The sequence below is a fragment of the Carettochelys insculpta genome, chromosome 25 (genome assembly GCF_033958435.1).
Source record: "Carettochelys insculpta isolate YL-2023 chromosome 25, ASM3395843v1, whole genome shotgun sequence".
Taxonomy (NCBI): Eukaryota; Metazoa; Chordata; order Testudines; family Carettochelyidae; genus Carettochelys; species Carettochelys insculpta.
This window is the reverse complement of record NC_134161.1, coordinates 360,616-376,112: the sequence shown is the minus strand read 5'-3', so window position 1 is coordinate 376,112 and position 15,497 is coordinate 360,616. Positions and strand designations below refer to the sequence as shown.

The 15,497-nt window shown below is 57.8% G+C and overlaps 1 non-coding gene across 1 annotated transcript; it reads left to right on the top strand.

The window, feature by feature from the left end:
* Nucleotides 1–1,986: 1,986 nt before the first annotated feature.
* TRNAR-CCU (transfer RNA arginine (anticodon CCU)) lies at nucleotides 1,987–2,059 on the top strand. Its single transcript has one exon. It is a non-coding gene; the product is annotated as a tRNA-Arg (tRNA).
* Nucleotides 2,060–15,497: the final 13,438 nt, after the last annotated feature.

The following is a 15,497-nucleotide window of genomic DNA, read 5'->3' as shown; positions in this document are numbered from 1 at the left end:
AAGCATTAGTGCTCCTCTTTCTTTCCTCAGGCGCTACCAGTGGTCTCCTTCTTTTCCCTGCTTGGTCTCCCTGGTAGAGCTGAAAGCTGCTGGGCCCAGCCCGCCCTTCCCTGGCAATGGCGGAAGAGACAGAGACAGAACATGAAGTGGCGGAGCTGGCTGTGTTGTGACCGTGCCTGAGAGAGGCAATGGGCTTATTCCCCTGTGTCCTCCAGTCATTGCTCTTGTGAGGAGGGGTTAGTAACATTTTTCGTGACCCAAGTGAAGAGCACCAACCATTTGACTCTTCCTCCATGCTCCTCCACACAGCTGATTGGCTGGCAGTGAGTGTCACTCAAACACACATCAACTTGACTCCGTGGGATGCAATGAGTGACTGAACAGACTGGTGGGAGGGGGCTGACGCTGTCACCTCTGTAGGACAGGTCACCACCCAGCCCCTGAGCTCAGCCCTGGCTGGAGGCAGATAGACAGGCTGGTGTGAGCTAGAGCAGGGCAGGGCTGTGTGGGGCCGTGTGCCTGTGGGTGTCCAGCCATGTGTCTGTGGGTGTGACAAGCAAGTTCCTGGAGCAGTGAGTGCAGAAGGAAGCTCAGGAGAATTTTGCTACAGATTTCATCATACTCACAGGTTGCCATGAGGGGATGGGAATAGCGCCCTACTTCGACGTTCAACATCGAAGTAGGGACGTGTAGACGATCCGCGTCCCACAACATCGAAATAGCGGGGTCCTCCATGGCAGCCATCAGCTGGGGGGTTGAGAGATACTCTCTCTCCAGCCCTTGCGGGGCTCTGTGGTCACCGTGGGCAGCAGCCCTTAGCCCAGGGCTTCTGGCTGCTGCTGCTGCAGCTGGGGGTCCGTGCTGCATATACAGGGTCTGCAACTAGTTGTTGGCTCTGTGTATCTTGCACTGTTTAATGAAAGTGTGTCTGGGAGGGGCCCTTTAAGGGAGCGACTTGCTGTTGAGTCCGCCCCGTGACCCTGTCTGCAGCTGTGCCTGGCTCCCTTATTTCGATGTGTGCTACTTTGGCGTGTAGACGTTCCCTCGCTGTGCCTATTTCGATGTTGGGCTGAGCAACGTCGAAGTTGAACATCGACGTTGCCAGCCCTGGAGGACGTGTAGACGTTATTCATCGAAATAGACTATTTCGATGTCGCAACATCGAAATAAGCTATTTCGAAGTTGGGTGCACGTGTAGACGTAGCCTGCATGTCCCGCAACATCGAAATTGCGGGGTCCGCCATGGCGGCCATCAGCTGAGGGGTTGAGAGACGCTCTCTCTCCAGCCCCTGCGAGGCTCTATGGTCATCATGTGAAGCAGCCCTTAGCCCAGGGCTTCTGGCTGCTGCTGCGGCAGCTGGGGATCCATGCTGCATGCACAGGGTCTGCAACCAGTTGTCGGCTCTGTGGATCTTGTGTTGTTTAGTGCAAGTGTGTCTGGGAGGGGCCCTTTAAGGGAGCGGCTTGCTGTTGAGTCTGCCCTGTGACCCTGTCTGCATCTGTGCCTGGCACCCTTATTTCGATGTGTGCTACTTTGGCGTGTAGACGTTCCCTCGCAGCGCCTATTTCGATGTGGTGCTGCCCAACGTCGAAGTTGAACATCGACGTTGCCAGCCCTGGGGGACGTGTAGACGTGTTCGATGTCGCTACATCGAAATAAGCTACTTCGAAGTAGGCTTCACGTGTAGACGTAGCCACTGATTGATTTATCAACCTTCAGACTCACCAAATTTAAAAAAAAAGAAACATATATTCAATTAAAAATTTAATAGCATGTTAAATGTGTTAAACCTTACATTGCTACATTATTAAACCCAAAATGCAAAATATAGAAAGAATAAAACTTTCAACTCCAACACTAGTTTATAGGCATTTCTCAAATTCACAACAATAAGAAAACAAAGAGCAAACTTTTTGTCTTCCCAGGTAAGAAATGCACATTTGTAAAAGAGAATTTTGTCCCTCATTGTGTAATTTGAAACATGTGCCCCAGTGGCCTAATGGATAAGGCATTGGCCTCCTAAGCCAGGGATTGTGGGTTCAAGTCCCATCTGGGGTGAAGACCACCTTCATTATTGCAAATCACCAGGTAATTTTGTACTCCTCATGCCACAGAGGATGTGAGAACCTGTGGCAAGAATCCCCCTAAAATGTCATCTTGCATCGTTCTAGAGCTGTCGGTAGTTCTAGGTCAGAGAACAGGGGGCTGCTGCCCAAACCATCGCTGGGTGTGTCAGACAGAAGGGATGCGTCTCCACTAGCAGGTACGTTCCAAATTCAGATCAGAAGTCCAAGTTCTTCCGGAAGAAGCTGCAGAGCGTCTGCGCTGACGTGGCACTCTTTGGAAATGAACTTCAAAGTAACTCCCCTGTTCTTTCGAAGTCCGTCCTCCGTTCCCGTGGTGGGAAAAGCGCCCTCCTTCAAAAGATTATTTCGGAAGAGAGCAAGTGCAGATGCTCCATGGCCCACTCTTTCGAAAGAGGGAGTCCTCCATGGCTGAGATCAGCTGGCAGGCAGCGGCGCCACTCACAGCACAAGCGGAGCTCTCTTGCTCCAGCGTCCGGCTGTGGTTCAGCACGCAGGCTCCCAGGAACCCTCAGCCAGGAAGCTGAGAGCATGCAGGCAGCAGGGAACCCACAGTGCTGCCCAGCCACCCATCAAGGGCGATGCTCTATTGCCCTCTTCTGCACCATGGCCAGCGCCCCGAACCCCACCCACCCCAGGAGCCCCCAAAGACACCAGGGAGCCCACCCAGGAGGGGAGCCAGCCCCTCAAGTGCTGTACCCCCTCCTGGACTGATGAGCCGTGTCTACACGTGCACGCTACTTCAAAGTAGCAGCACTAACTTCGAAATAGTGCCCGTCACGGCTACACGCGTCGGGCGCTATTTCGAAGTTGAAATCGACGTTAGGCGGCGAGACGTCGAAGCCGCTAACCCCATGAGGGGATGGGAATAGCGCCCTACTTCAACGTTCAATGTCGAAGTAGGGCACGTGTAGACAATCTGTGTCCCGCAACATCGAAATAGTGGGGTCCTCCATGGCGGCCATCAGCTGAGGGGTTGAGAGATGCTCTCTCTCCAGCCCCTGCAGGGCTCTATGGTCACGGTGTGCAGCAGCCCTTAGCCCAGGGCTTCTGGCTGCTGCTGTGGCAGCTGGGGATCCATGCTGCATGCACAGGGTCTGCAACCAGTTGTCGGCTCTGTGGATCTTGTGTTGTTTAGTGCAAGTGTGTCTGGGAGGGGCCCTTTAAGGGAGCGGCTTGCTGTTGAGTCCGCCCTGTGACCCTGTCTGCAGCTGTTCCTGTCACCCTTATTTCGATGTGTGCTACTGTGGCGTGTAGACGTTCCCTCGCAGCGCCTATTTCGATGTGGTGCTGCGCAACGTCGATGTTGACCGTTGACGTTGCCAGCCCTGGAGGACATGTAGACGTTATTCATCGAAATAGCCTGTTTCGATGTCGCGTGCACGTGTAGACGTAGCCATGCTGAGCTGCAGGACCTCCACGCACCCTGGGCAGATGAGGTGGTCCTGCGCCAGACCGGGGTCCGGTGCAGGAATGCAGTGACGTTTCAGTGCCTCTCTATGGGCCTCACCAGGCAGAGTCACTCCACCCGGACCCTGGAGCAGGTGAGGTCCAAAGTGAAGAAGCACGAGCAGGGCTACTGCTGGGCTCAGGACATGGCCGGGTGGTCAGGGGCAGCACCCACCAGCTGCCCCTACGTTAAAGAACTTGACCACCTCCTTGGGCCCAAGGAGGTGGGACTCCTGTCTGTGTTCCTTGACCTGGCCAGCTCCCCGATGGAGCCAGAGCTGGAGGGGATGGGGACCGAGGGTCAGTTTAGATTGGGAAAGTGGAACCAAGATGTGCCTGAAGGAAGAGGGAGACCCCATCCCTAGCCTAATGAGCTGGCAAAGTAAACATACTCACCCCTCTTGGATGTTAAGTCTCTGGCTCCCATGCAGCTCACAAGCTTGGATCCCAGACAAGCCCCCAGTTGTTGGAACAGTGTCTGGACACCGTGTGTGAAGCAAGCAGGAGGGTTTATTACCCACAGTGCTGGTGGAGTGCCACTTTGACCATCAGGACTCAGTGAAGCACTGCCAAACAATAATTTACCATTGATTATTGATGGATGGAGAGAAACTACAGAATGGGTGTCATCCACACCTGGATAGATTCTAGCAGCAAGACAAACTGAGCACAATAAGCCAATAATCTAAAAAGGTTACAGAGTATCTCCGCCCATAGCTTAGAGAGCATTTTATCTCTGGTACTGGTGGTCTCCTCTACATGTTAAACAAAGCAGATACGCAGTGACTGGTTGATGGCAAGGTAGGTTAGCGGATGTGGTGATGCCTCCACACTGGTGCATCCGGGCAGGGGAGGGGCTTATCTAGAAGATTTAAAGCACAAATCCTTAACGGCACTAACAATTGGTTCCCACAGGCAGGGCCTCTCCTTGGAATGTGCTTGCTGAGGCAGCTATTCCTCCCTTCAGACTTCAAGGCCCTTCCTGCCTCAGCTGGGATGTCCTTCTCTGGGTCTTGTGAGAGAGAGAAGGGAGAAGGGGGCCCAGGGGGGAATTTTTCCACGCATGCTAGCTGGGTTTCTATATTACCGGCCTACTCCAGACTTTAGGAATCGAATAGGGGGTCTTTAGCACAAACCATGGCCTGCCTGAGGAATCTGCATCCTACAGAGCTGCACCTGGTGCTGTGCAGAGATGGGGGAATCCCAAGCTCCCTACAAGAAATCCCTTCCTGACCCCAAACATGATGATCAGTGTGACCCCCGCCCCCAGCAAGAGAGCAAGACACAGCAGGTGAGAATATGGGACAGATAATGGTTGACCCATCCAGGGCCAATCTCTGACACTTCACAGTCTTGCACAGTGTTTGGTTTTTCAGTCACTTGCATTAACTCCAAGAACAGTCATGCCCTGTCCCTCACTCCCTGATACGCAAGGAAACAGGCAGAACCAAAGAACTGTAGAGTTCGAAGAGACGCAGGAGATCGTCAAGTCCAACCCCTGTTCACAGTAGGACCAAACAAACGAAATCATCTCAAGGAAAGGATCCCGGCGTGCAGGGCTGTTCCCCCAGATGTGCATCCCAGCGTGCAGGGCTGTTCCCCAGATGTGCATCCCGGCGCGCAGGGCTGTTCCCCCAGATGTGCATCCCAGTGCGCTGGGCTGTTCCCCCAGATGTGCATCCCAGTGCGCAGGGCTGTTCCCCCAGATGTGCATCCTGGTGCTCAGGGCTGTTCCCCCAGATGTGCATCCCAGTGCGCAGGGCTGTTCCCCCAGATGTGCATCCCGACGTGCAGGGCTGTTCCCCAGATGTGCATCCCGGCGCGCAGAGCTGTTCCCCCAGATGTGCATCCCGGCATACAGGGCTGTTCCCCAGATGTGCATCCCGGTGCGCAGGGCTGTTCCCCCAGATGTGCATCCCGGTGCTCAGGGCTGTTCCCCCAGATGTGCATCCCGGCGTGCAGGGCTGTTCCCCCAGATGTGCATCCCGGTGCTCAGGGCTGTTCCCCCAGATGTGCATCCCGACGTGCAGGGCTGTTCCCCCAGATGTGCATCCCGATGTGCAGGGCTGTTCCCCCAGATGTGCATCCCGGTGCGCAGGGCTGTTCCCCCAGATGTGCATCCCAGTGTGCAAGGCTGTTCCCCCGGATGTGCGTCCTGGTGCGCAGGGCTGTTCCCCCAGCTCACGCCACTGTTGCAAAATGGTGACTTGTTGTCGTGGGGGGTTGTGGTGAGGTGGAGCTCTGGGCTTTCCAGCAGCTGCACATTCCTTAGATGCAACTGGGAGAGGCTGAGCAAACACCTCCGCCTTTTATCTGGGGTGTTCAAATTCTTCTCTGCAAATGCACACACCAGGGGGCTTTTGGGTCCTTCTCCCCCAACAAACTAAGGTTCCCATGTTCCATCCTCCCTTTGGGGCAGTTTTCCATCCCCTGGCTGTCCAGAGCTGTGTTTGTTCCTTTGGTCCCCAGCAATTATTAGCATTGGTCTGTCCCTGGCCTCTGCTTGCCAGGAGCTGGGAATGCACAACAGGGCTGCATCTCTGGGTGAGTCCCTACTCTGTTCATTACCCCTGGGGCACCTGGCACAGGCCAGTCGGCAGAGAGGACACATGGCGGGATGGACCTTTGGTCTGAGCCAGTCTGGCTCTTTTAGGCTACGTCTACACGTGCAGCCAACATCGAAATAGGCTATTTCGATGAATAACGTCTACATGTCCTCCAGGGCTGGCAACGTCGATGTTCAACTTCGACGTTGCTCAGCCCAACATCGAAATAGGCACAGCGAGGGAACGTCTACACGCCAAAGTAGCACACATCGAAATAAGGGAGCCAGGCACAGCTGCAGACAGGGTCACGGGGCGGACTCAACAGCAAGTCGCTCCCTTAAAGGGCCCCTCCCAGACACACTTTCATTAAACAGTGCAAGATACACAGAGCCAACAACTAGTTGCAGACCCTGTATATGCAGCACGGACCCCCAGCTGCAGCAGCAGCAGCCAGAAGCCCTGGGCTAAGGGCTGCTGCCCACGGTGACCACAGAGCCCCGCAAGGGCTGGAGAGAGAGTATCTCTCAACCCCCCAGCTGATGGCCGCCATGGAGGACCCCGCTATTTCGATGTTGCGGGACGCGGATCGTCTACACGTCCCTACTTCGATGTTGAACGTCGAAGTAGGGCGCTATTCCCATCCCCTCATGGGGTTAGCGACTTCGACGTCTCGCCGCCTAACGTCGATTTCAACTTCGAAATAGCGCCCGACGCGTGTAGACGTGACGGGCGCTATTTCGAAGTTACTGCCGCTACTTCGAAGTAGCGTGCACGTGTAGACGCAGCTACTGTGAGCAGGATTTGAACCTGTGCAGGGAATTGCTATTGGAGTTTAAATTCATCACACAACCATAGGACCATCAGAGCTGGGAGCAAAGGAGGATCTCAAGGCCAGAGACAGTGGTAGATAATCACAGTGCCCAGGCCTGAGATCACTTGCAGTACAGAATTCAAACAGCAAACCTGGCTCCCAAGCCACATGGGGAATTTGGGGCTGTCCTGGCTTAGCCATGTGGTTAAGAATCAAATCAGTCCCTTGCTGTGGGGTCTTTGTGACCCCCAGCTCCCTGAACTGTCAAAAAGTGAATTGACTTCCTCTGAGTGAACAGGTTTTGTTACTGGTGTCGTCTCTCTGTTTATGAGCAGGAGCGTATTCTCTTAGGCACTTGTTGGTTCACCAGTTCATCAGTGGACAAGTGGATAGACACCAGCCTTAGCAAACCTGAGCAAGCACCTCACTCAATTCACCAGGCAAACTCACTGGCAAAGGGAAACTGTTCAATATGCTTGATGACCATGGACCTCCCAGGTACATGGGGATTAGGAAAGCAGCACCCAGTGGTGCCTGGCCACATATTTCTGGCTGCCTCTCACCTGCTTTGCAGCACCTCTGGGCTGTGCTGGAGAGTTCAGAGCTGCAGGAGGCGGCTGCCGTCCTTCTGGAGGAAGAAGTAACAGACACTGAAGGGGGACGGCTGAGGTGGCTGCAGAGGGGGCCTGGGGAGCATGGGAGGAACCCCAAAGCCCTTTGTCTAGTACTAATGCAGGGAGGTGATACCCTCAGTGCTTGTTCACCTACAGGTCTATGCAGCCCTGTGCTCACCATTACAGCCTGGGCCACTGAGCGCTGGGGAATGGCATCCACAGTGTGTGTTGGCTCCTGGTCCTCTCCAGACAGGCCAGTGCTAACCCGCCCCTGCAGCACCTTTGTAACACAGACACAATTCCCCGAGCCGGCAGGAGCTACGTTCTGCCCTGTCTGTGGGAGCAGCTCCTGCCCCAGCCCTGCCACTGCAGAGACACCCCACAGCTCTGCCCCTGCCCACCATGTGCACACGCTAGTGAGCGACAGGGAGAGTCTCACTCCCAGGTGCACACACCCAGCTCTGCCCCCCCAGTGGTAATTCCCCCTCCCCCAGCTGCCCCCAGGGCTGACCTGATGCACCCGCACTGCCTGGGAGCAGCCTGGGACCCCTCCTGTGGCTTCCCTTTGCTTCCCCTCGAAATGTCCTTATCCTGCTGGGAGCAAAACCCCTGCAGGGACATGAATGGTGCAGGTGGGAGCAGGGCAGGATCCCCCCGGGCAGGGGCTGCACCCACAGGCTGCCTCTGTCCTGACACAGCCCCTGGGCAGGTGCAAGCGATCAGTGTGTGGCTGTGCAGGGCAGGGGGAGGAAGTGGGGACGGGTGGCAGGTGTGAGGGGGAACCTGGCGAGGGCTTGTGGCTGAGGGAGGAGGGGAAAAGGGCAGTGGGGGGTCGGCAGGGTCTGAGGGGACAAGGGGATCAGGGCATTGGGGAGGGGTGGGAGAGACAGGGTCTGAGGGACACACTGCAGGGGCTGAGGGAACCCCTAGCTGGGCTCAGAGCAGTGGGGGATGGGTGACAGAGTCCGAAAGGGGAGGCCAGGCTGGTGGGGGCGGGGAAGAAATCTCATTTAGTGGCCAGTGGCCCTGCAGCTGCCTGTCGCTTGTTTCCAGAAAGGCCCCTGGGGAGCTGCTTGGCTGCAGGAGGGCTAGCGGCCCTGGGCAGCGCTTGGGGCTAGTAATGCCAAGCTGATGAGTTCAAGCCCCATGCTGGCCATTACAAGGTGTTTCTTGTTCTCCTCTACCTGACTGCTCTAGGCAGGAGGCCAGAAGAGCTGAAGGAATCAGGCTGAGAGGCTGGCAAGGAGCAGGCCAGAGTCACCACCAGAGGCTAAGGGAGGGGCATCAGAGTGGGCCTGGGCTAGGTGAGGTGCCCCAGCTTCTCAGCTCTGCAACACACACCTCTCACAGGAAGGGGCAGCAGGAGCACCTGCCACAGGCACCAGCCCTCCACAGCAGCTCCATGGGCTTCCCCTGCTCCCCATTTCTCCCCCGTCCTTCTGGCCTCACATGCTCTCTCCCTGGGCACCTCGTACTACGACACCACAGGCCCAGAAAACTCACCACTGGTGCACGTCCCTGCCTGCACTGCTCCTCTTCCCTGAGGTCCCTCAGGCTGGCCGGGGGGCAGAGAGCTAGCGATGGGGCAGGAAGGACCTTTGGGGGTGCTGTTCAGAGGCACAAGGAGCAGACCCCAGAAGAAGGTCTATGATGAGCAGCGTTGGCCCTGGGATCTCAGGAGAGGGATGATGGGCTGCCTGTGATGAGATGGGGGGGTCTCAGCAGAGCGTGCAGAGGTGTTGGTGGCCGGCAGCTGCTGGGGAAGGGGTAAAGAGCCATGAGCAGCAGGTGGGGAGGCCTGAGGGGAGGAGAGAGCAGCAGGCTGCTGGCGGCAGAGCTCGGGGAGGAGGCCGAGCTGGGATGGGCAGAGGTGAAATGGGAGGACGGGGAGCACAGGTGGCCTCGGAGGGAGCAGGCCAAGCAAACCCGTGTCCCTCCCACTCCTCGGGAGCCTCCAGCACTGGCACCAGCCTCCCCACTGCAGCTGTCACAGGCCACCTGTGTGCTGAGTCTGCTCTGCCCAGGAACCCGCCCAAGCTCTGCGGTGGGAAAAGCTGTCTAGTTGCCATGGCCATGTTTGCGCTGTGCTCTGGTCAGGAGGGGGTGTGGGTTTTACACCCTGCAGTCACAGAGTGACACTGACCTAATTCTCCAGCCTGTGTAATGAGTCACCCACCCTGGAGAGTAAAACTTCCCCAGCTCCTCTGCCTGACAGCACACAAACACCAGCCCAGCTGGGCAGCCCCAGGTGGGGAGAGGCAGGAGTCAGGTGGGGGCAGACAGCAGAACTTAGCTGGAGGTAGGCACCATGGCTTAGCCAGCTAAATCATCTGACTAGTAACTCCCAGTGGTACCTGCCTGTTGGGCTTCTTTGGCACCTGGTATTGGCCACTCCCAAAAGACAGGACACTGGGCCAGATGGACCTTTGGTCTGACCCCACAAGGGACATGTGTGTGTTTTACATGATGCTGGCAAGGTGGTAGGAAATCAGCCATTTCCCAGTGGGGGTCTCTTACCTGTGTTGGGTGTTCGTTATTTAGGGCTGGGAAATGTACAGCGCACACCACTTCCCCTCCCATGCTGGTGACATTGGACCTTCTGCACTGGGACTGAGAGGTCAATGATAAATATAGTCTTTGATTGTGGCCTTCCCTGAAGGGAGACGACGCTTATGGCAGGGCTCTTGTTTTGCCCCATTATACCTAGTGATTTGACCTTACACCCACAATTCTTACCCCCCACCCCCACCCCGTGGTACCCACCCAAAAGCAGCCTGCAGAAATGGGGGGAGGCAGGAAAAGGACCCTGCAGGCCAGGTGGGGCTGGCGAAAGCTCACTGGGAAGCATCAGTGGGGCCTGAATTTCACAGGCTCCTTTGGGTGTCTCAAGAACTCACTGAGGATCTGCCAATGACTGTAGCCAGCATCATCCTCACCTACTGCCAGACAGCAGGGAGCAGCCTCAGGGACTCAGACCCCCTGGTTCCCCTCGCCCAGCTATCACTCAGCCCTAGGGCGAGGGGTCATTGCCCCTTCCCCTGCCAGGCCAGCTCCCAAGGGTGGTTCCTCTGGCAGAAGTTGCAGTAGTCAGTCTGGGCTGTGATGTCACTCACATATTTGCAGGTGCGTGTGTCCCAGTGCCTCCTCTCCCCAGGACGCTTACCTGTGTGCTGTCACCTCTCAGCCTGTTTCCTTCACCTCTTCCATGCTCCCTGTCTAGGGCCATCAGGTAACCAAAAGAGTACAGCCACGGAGGGCTTGCAAGCTAGCTAACGGGGTGCAACCCAGGACTTTGGCATTACTAGCACCAGGCACTAACCAACTGAGGAAAAGGGCCTCACAAGGGGCCTTTTGGGAAAGGAATGAGAGTCTCTCCTCTGCAATGAGATTGCTGCCCTGGATCTCAGCCGGCCATCCCCTCAGACCATCCCCCACCACCCTGAACCCCAGCCTGGCCTCCCTCAGCCTGTCACCCACTGCCTGCTGCTCTGAGCCCTGGCCAGGTGTCCCCTCAGACCCTGCTCCCACTCACACACTGCTGGCCAGCTGGGTGTGCCCTCAGACCTGCCTCAACCCCTCTCCCCTTGTCCCAAGCCCTGACCAGATGTCCCCACAGACCCTGCTCACCCTCCTCCATGGCCCTGCTTTCCCTCTCCCTTCTGCCATGAGTCCCAGCCTGGTCCCCCTCCCACCTGCCACCCCTCCCCACTTCCAGCCGGCCTCCCCCTCCCTCTCTGCTGCACAGTCACACACCAAAAAGTTGGGCCTTGCCCAGGGGCTGTGTCAGGACAGAGGCAGCCTGTGGGTGCAGCCCCTGCCCTGGGGGATCCTGCCCCGCTCCCACCTGCACCATTCATGTCCCTGCAGGGGTTTTGCTCCCAGCAGGATAAGGACATTTCGAGGGGAAGCAAAGGGAAGCCACAGGAGGGGTCCCAGGCTGCTCCCAGGCAGTGCGGGTGCATCAGTTCAGCCCTGGGGGCAGCTGGGGAGAGGGGAATTACCACTGGGGGGGCAGAGCTGGGTGTGAGCACCTGGGAGTGAGACTCTCCCTGTCGCTCACTAGCGTGGGGTGTCTCTGCAGTGGCAGGGCTGGGGCAGGAGCTGCTCCCGCAGACAGGGCACAACATAGCTCCTGCTGGCTCAGGCAATTGTGTGTGGGTTTCTGATGTGCTGCAGGGGCGGGTTAGCACTGGCCTGTCTGGAGAGGGCCAGGAGCCAACACACACTAAGAACACCATTCCCCAGCGGCCCAGCACGTAACGCTGAGCACCCACCTGCTGACGGGATCACCAGAGGCACTTGGCCCAGCGGCTTAACTCTTGCGACCTCTCCGTTGCCCGTTAGAGTGACACAGGCCAGGTCTTTGGGGCAGAACTGTTCATGCCGTGTGGTGGTTGAGGAGGAGAGGAAAGGGGCTGTTACTCCACAGCAGCCCAGCTGGGGGGTGACGGGTGCAGCATGCGCTGAGTGCGTGCTGGTGCCAACAGCCCTCGGTGGGAGCAGCTCCCATCCCAGGAGCACCGCCGCGATTCCTGAGATGTGAGAAACACACCTCACCCCCTTCCGCCTCTTTCCATCAGCTCAGTGCCTGAGAAAACACAGCGGGGAGCCAGCCCCAGGCGCGCAGCCCCCTCTGCACAGAGCCCCGCTGGGAATGCCGATTTCCATGGCTACGGGCAGCGCAAGAAACAGGGCGCAGGCTGGGCATCAATACGTCACGCTAATACCCAGCCCTCAGCACAGGGACAGGCTGGGCTGGTCCCTGCTAAGGCTGGGGGACCCAACTGGGCAGGGACCCACACCCGCTACTCTGCCCCAGCAACTCTGTCTGGGAAATGAAAAAAGAACCAGCCCCTGAGAATTGTCTTTCCAGCTTTATTTGCCGTAACTCCCCAGGGGAGGGAAGAGGGGCTGGGGTGCCCCTTCCACAACCACAGCAACAGCAAAGGCACCCGCAGGTTTGGGAACAGGGTTTTTAAATGGCGCTGAAATGGCAACAGAGTCCAGGAGTTCCCCGGGGAGTCTCATTGTCAGTGACGGGTTAGAACTCTGTCCCTCGTGCACAGGGCCGTGTCAGGCACGTGTGGCTGTTAGGGCACGAGTGAATTTGGGCACAAGTGTTCTGCCTTGTGCTGGGTACACCTAGGGATGGGGTGATGAGCAGTGGGGCAGTGTCAGCTCTGGCATCCCCATGCCCTGCAGGCCCCACCCACACCCACCTACAGACTCAGCACTGGGGCCTCAGTCAGGCCCCCCTCTGGATTGTGCTCAGCCCCACTCGCCAGAGGAGCAGGCCCTGACCAGGCAGCTGGTGGCTGGAGGGAAGCGGTGGTTTTCCTGTCAAAGCCCAGCTTCTCTCCAGGCAGATGCGCAACTGCCCCCTGCTCCTCCGGCTGCTGCCCTGAGGCTGTAGACCAGCCTCCCTCCCTGCCCTGTTCCAGGATCACCAATTCTCCCAAACGGGCACCATTTGCTGCAATGGCATTGGCTTTGTGAGAGTTGTCACCCCTTGCACCCCACAGCTTCTGCCCCTGCAAACCCCCACCCCACCCGTGGGGCACCCTTCCCCACAGGGCGTGCTGGGCTGGGCTGGGATGTGTCGGGCGCCAGCACCGGTAGAGACCGGCCTCCTTCAGCCCCACAACTCTAGCCTTCATTTCCTGACCCTTTGTATTTCTCTGTCTCTCTCCCTCTCCCTGTGGGGTCTGTCCCAGAACATCCCACTCCTGCTCTCCAGTCGGCCCTGGATTTATCCCTCCCCTCTCCCTGCTGCTGGCTGCGGCTCCTGGCGGGGTTTTCCAGCTGTTTTCTCCCTTTCTCCAAGCCACTCTGGTGAGTCAGTTTTACTTGCTCTTTTCTTTCCCCTCCGACTGGCAGCGTCACCGCCCCAGATGTCACAAATCAGGGGTCTGGACCCCTAAAAATGGAGCTCCGCAGCAGCATTTTGTGTGGCCGGCTTTGTTGGGTGAGGTCAGAACTGCCCCTGCCCAGCCCCGGCAGTGACAATCACAGTGGTACCCACTCACCCAGAGTGACGGGGAAGGGGACTTTGGCACCTGAGGCAGGAGCTCTGGCTGGGAGACCCCGGTGACCTCAGAGGACACAGATCGATACAAAACGTTCCTGCTGCTGTGCAGCTTCCAGACTCTCTGCCTCCCAGCCCATTAATTAATGCTGTCCCCAGGCCAGCTGTTAGCTCCACCCCTGCCCAGCTCAGCATTGGTCCTTCCCTCAGCTCCAGGGGATCTTCCCCTTCCCCCTCCTGTCCCTGGGGCTACAGGGCAGGGTGGGGGGGGAAGGAGCTTCCAGGGCTCCTAGATCTGAGCCAGGGTGTTGGTAGATTGGAGTCCTCCAAAGTCATAGAGACTGAGGCTAGAGAGGCTGGTTTTGGGGACACAGTCAGAGCCGGGATCCCCACCCACCCAGAACCAGGGCTGGATTCTCTCCCCAGGGATGGAACCTAGCAGGAGAGTGAAGATCTCGGCCTCGGCATCAGCATCAAAAAATGTCACCTGCCCCCGTTCACAGCTGACTCACGTGGATCATGCGGGGGGGGGGAGGGAGGCAGCGAGAGCCTGGAACCAATCCCCCTGTCACTGCATAGCCCAGATCCCCCACCCGCAGGACTACGGCTGATCTGTCCTGTCTTGCCCACAGACTCTCCCCTCATGGTCCAGCACAGTACCAATGTCAAATCTCTCAGGGTTGTCGGGCAGTCGCTGCCCTGTGTCTGCCCATCACCTTTTTCCCACCCTCAGACAGGACGAGGTGGGGATGAGGCTTGTCTGGATCCAGAGTCACAGTCGCTGCAGGGGAGAGAATCTGAGTATGAGGGGCAGAGCTCAGCCCTGGGGAGGGTTTGATGGGGTCAGTGACAGAACTGGGCCCAGCTGGAGAGTGACTCAGGGAATCTCTTTCCTCCAGGCTGTGCCCGGCGGCTCTGAGATCCCAGCACAGGGCTGGGGAGAGTCACTCCCTGGCAGGGGGAGAGGATCGGCTGGGCCAGGCCTGGGCTTGAATATCCCCCCCTGTCCCCACCTCTCCCTGGGGAGGGACTAGGAGGATTGGGAGCCCTGGCAGATGGTACAACTCAAGTTACCATTGCTAGAGTCCCCCTCCCCAACCCACCTTAAACCACCCCATGTCCCAGCTGTCCATGGGCTGCACTTTGCTCTGGGGCCTCCCCACTGCACCCGGCTGCTTGGAAATGTCCCAGCTCAGGCAGTACCAGGCAGCATGAGGAGTGAACCCATCCCACCACACCCCAAATATCCCTGCTCAGCAGCAGAAGAGTTCCTCAGCCCAGGGCAGGCAGGCAGGGAAGGAGGGAGGAGTTAACACAAGGGAAGGGTTAATGGGGGAATGAGACAGAAGCTCCAAGCATGGGGGGAGAAGGAAGATTAGGGTTTGTGGAGCCCTGGGCCAGAACAGGTGGGCCCCTCCCCCCCTCCTCTCCTCCCTGCTTCTTGTGCTTCTGTTACAGGAATGGGGCCAGGGCACAGGGCAGGTCCCACTCCACTCTTTTAGTGCTCCAGCTGGACACTGGACAAGCTCCCTCAGCTGGACCCCACTCCCAGGCAGGGCAAAAATGCTGGGTGGGTGGAGCAGGATAAGCCCAGCCAGCCCCCTGCCCTGACCCCGCTTCCTGACTCAGGCAGCTGCCCCAGCTGCTTGGGCTGGTGGCCGGCTCTGGCAGCTCGTGGCTGGTCCCTGCAGCATGGGGCTGAGGCAGCTAGCGGGCAGGTAGACGGCTGGCCCCAGTGGCTGGCAGGCGAGCGGGAGGCTGGTCCAAACAGCAAGGGGCTTCGGCTGGCAGCTCTTGCAGTGAAGGTCTCAGGCGGGTGGGTGGCTGGCACGGGCCTCAGGCAGCTGTCCAGCTGGGGCTGCACCAGGCAACTACAAGTGGACAAGAAAAAGCTATTTGTGCTTATTTTTAATTTTAAATAACATTTTTATATCAAGCTTGTGTGTTTATTTTAAATTACAGATTGA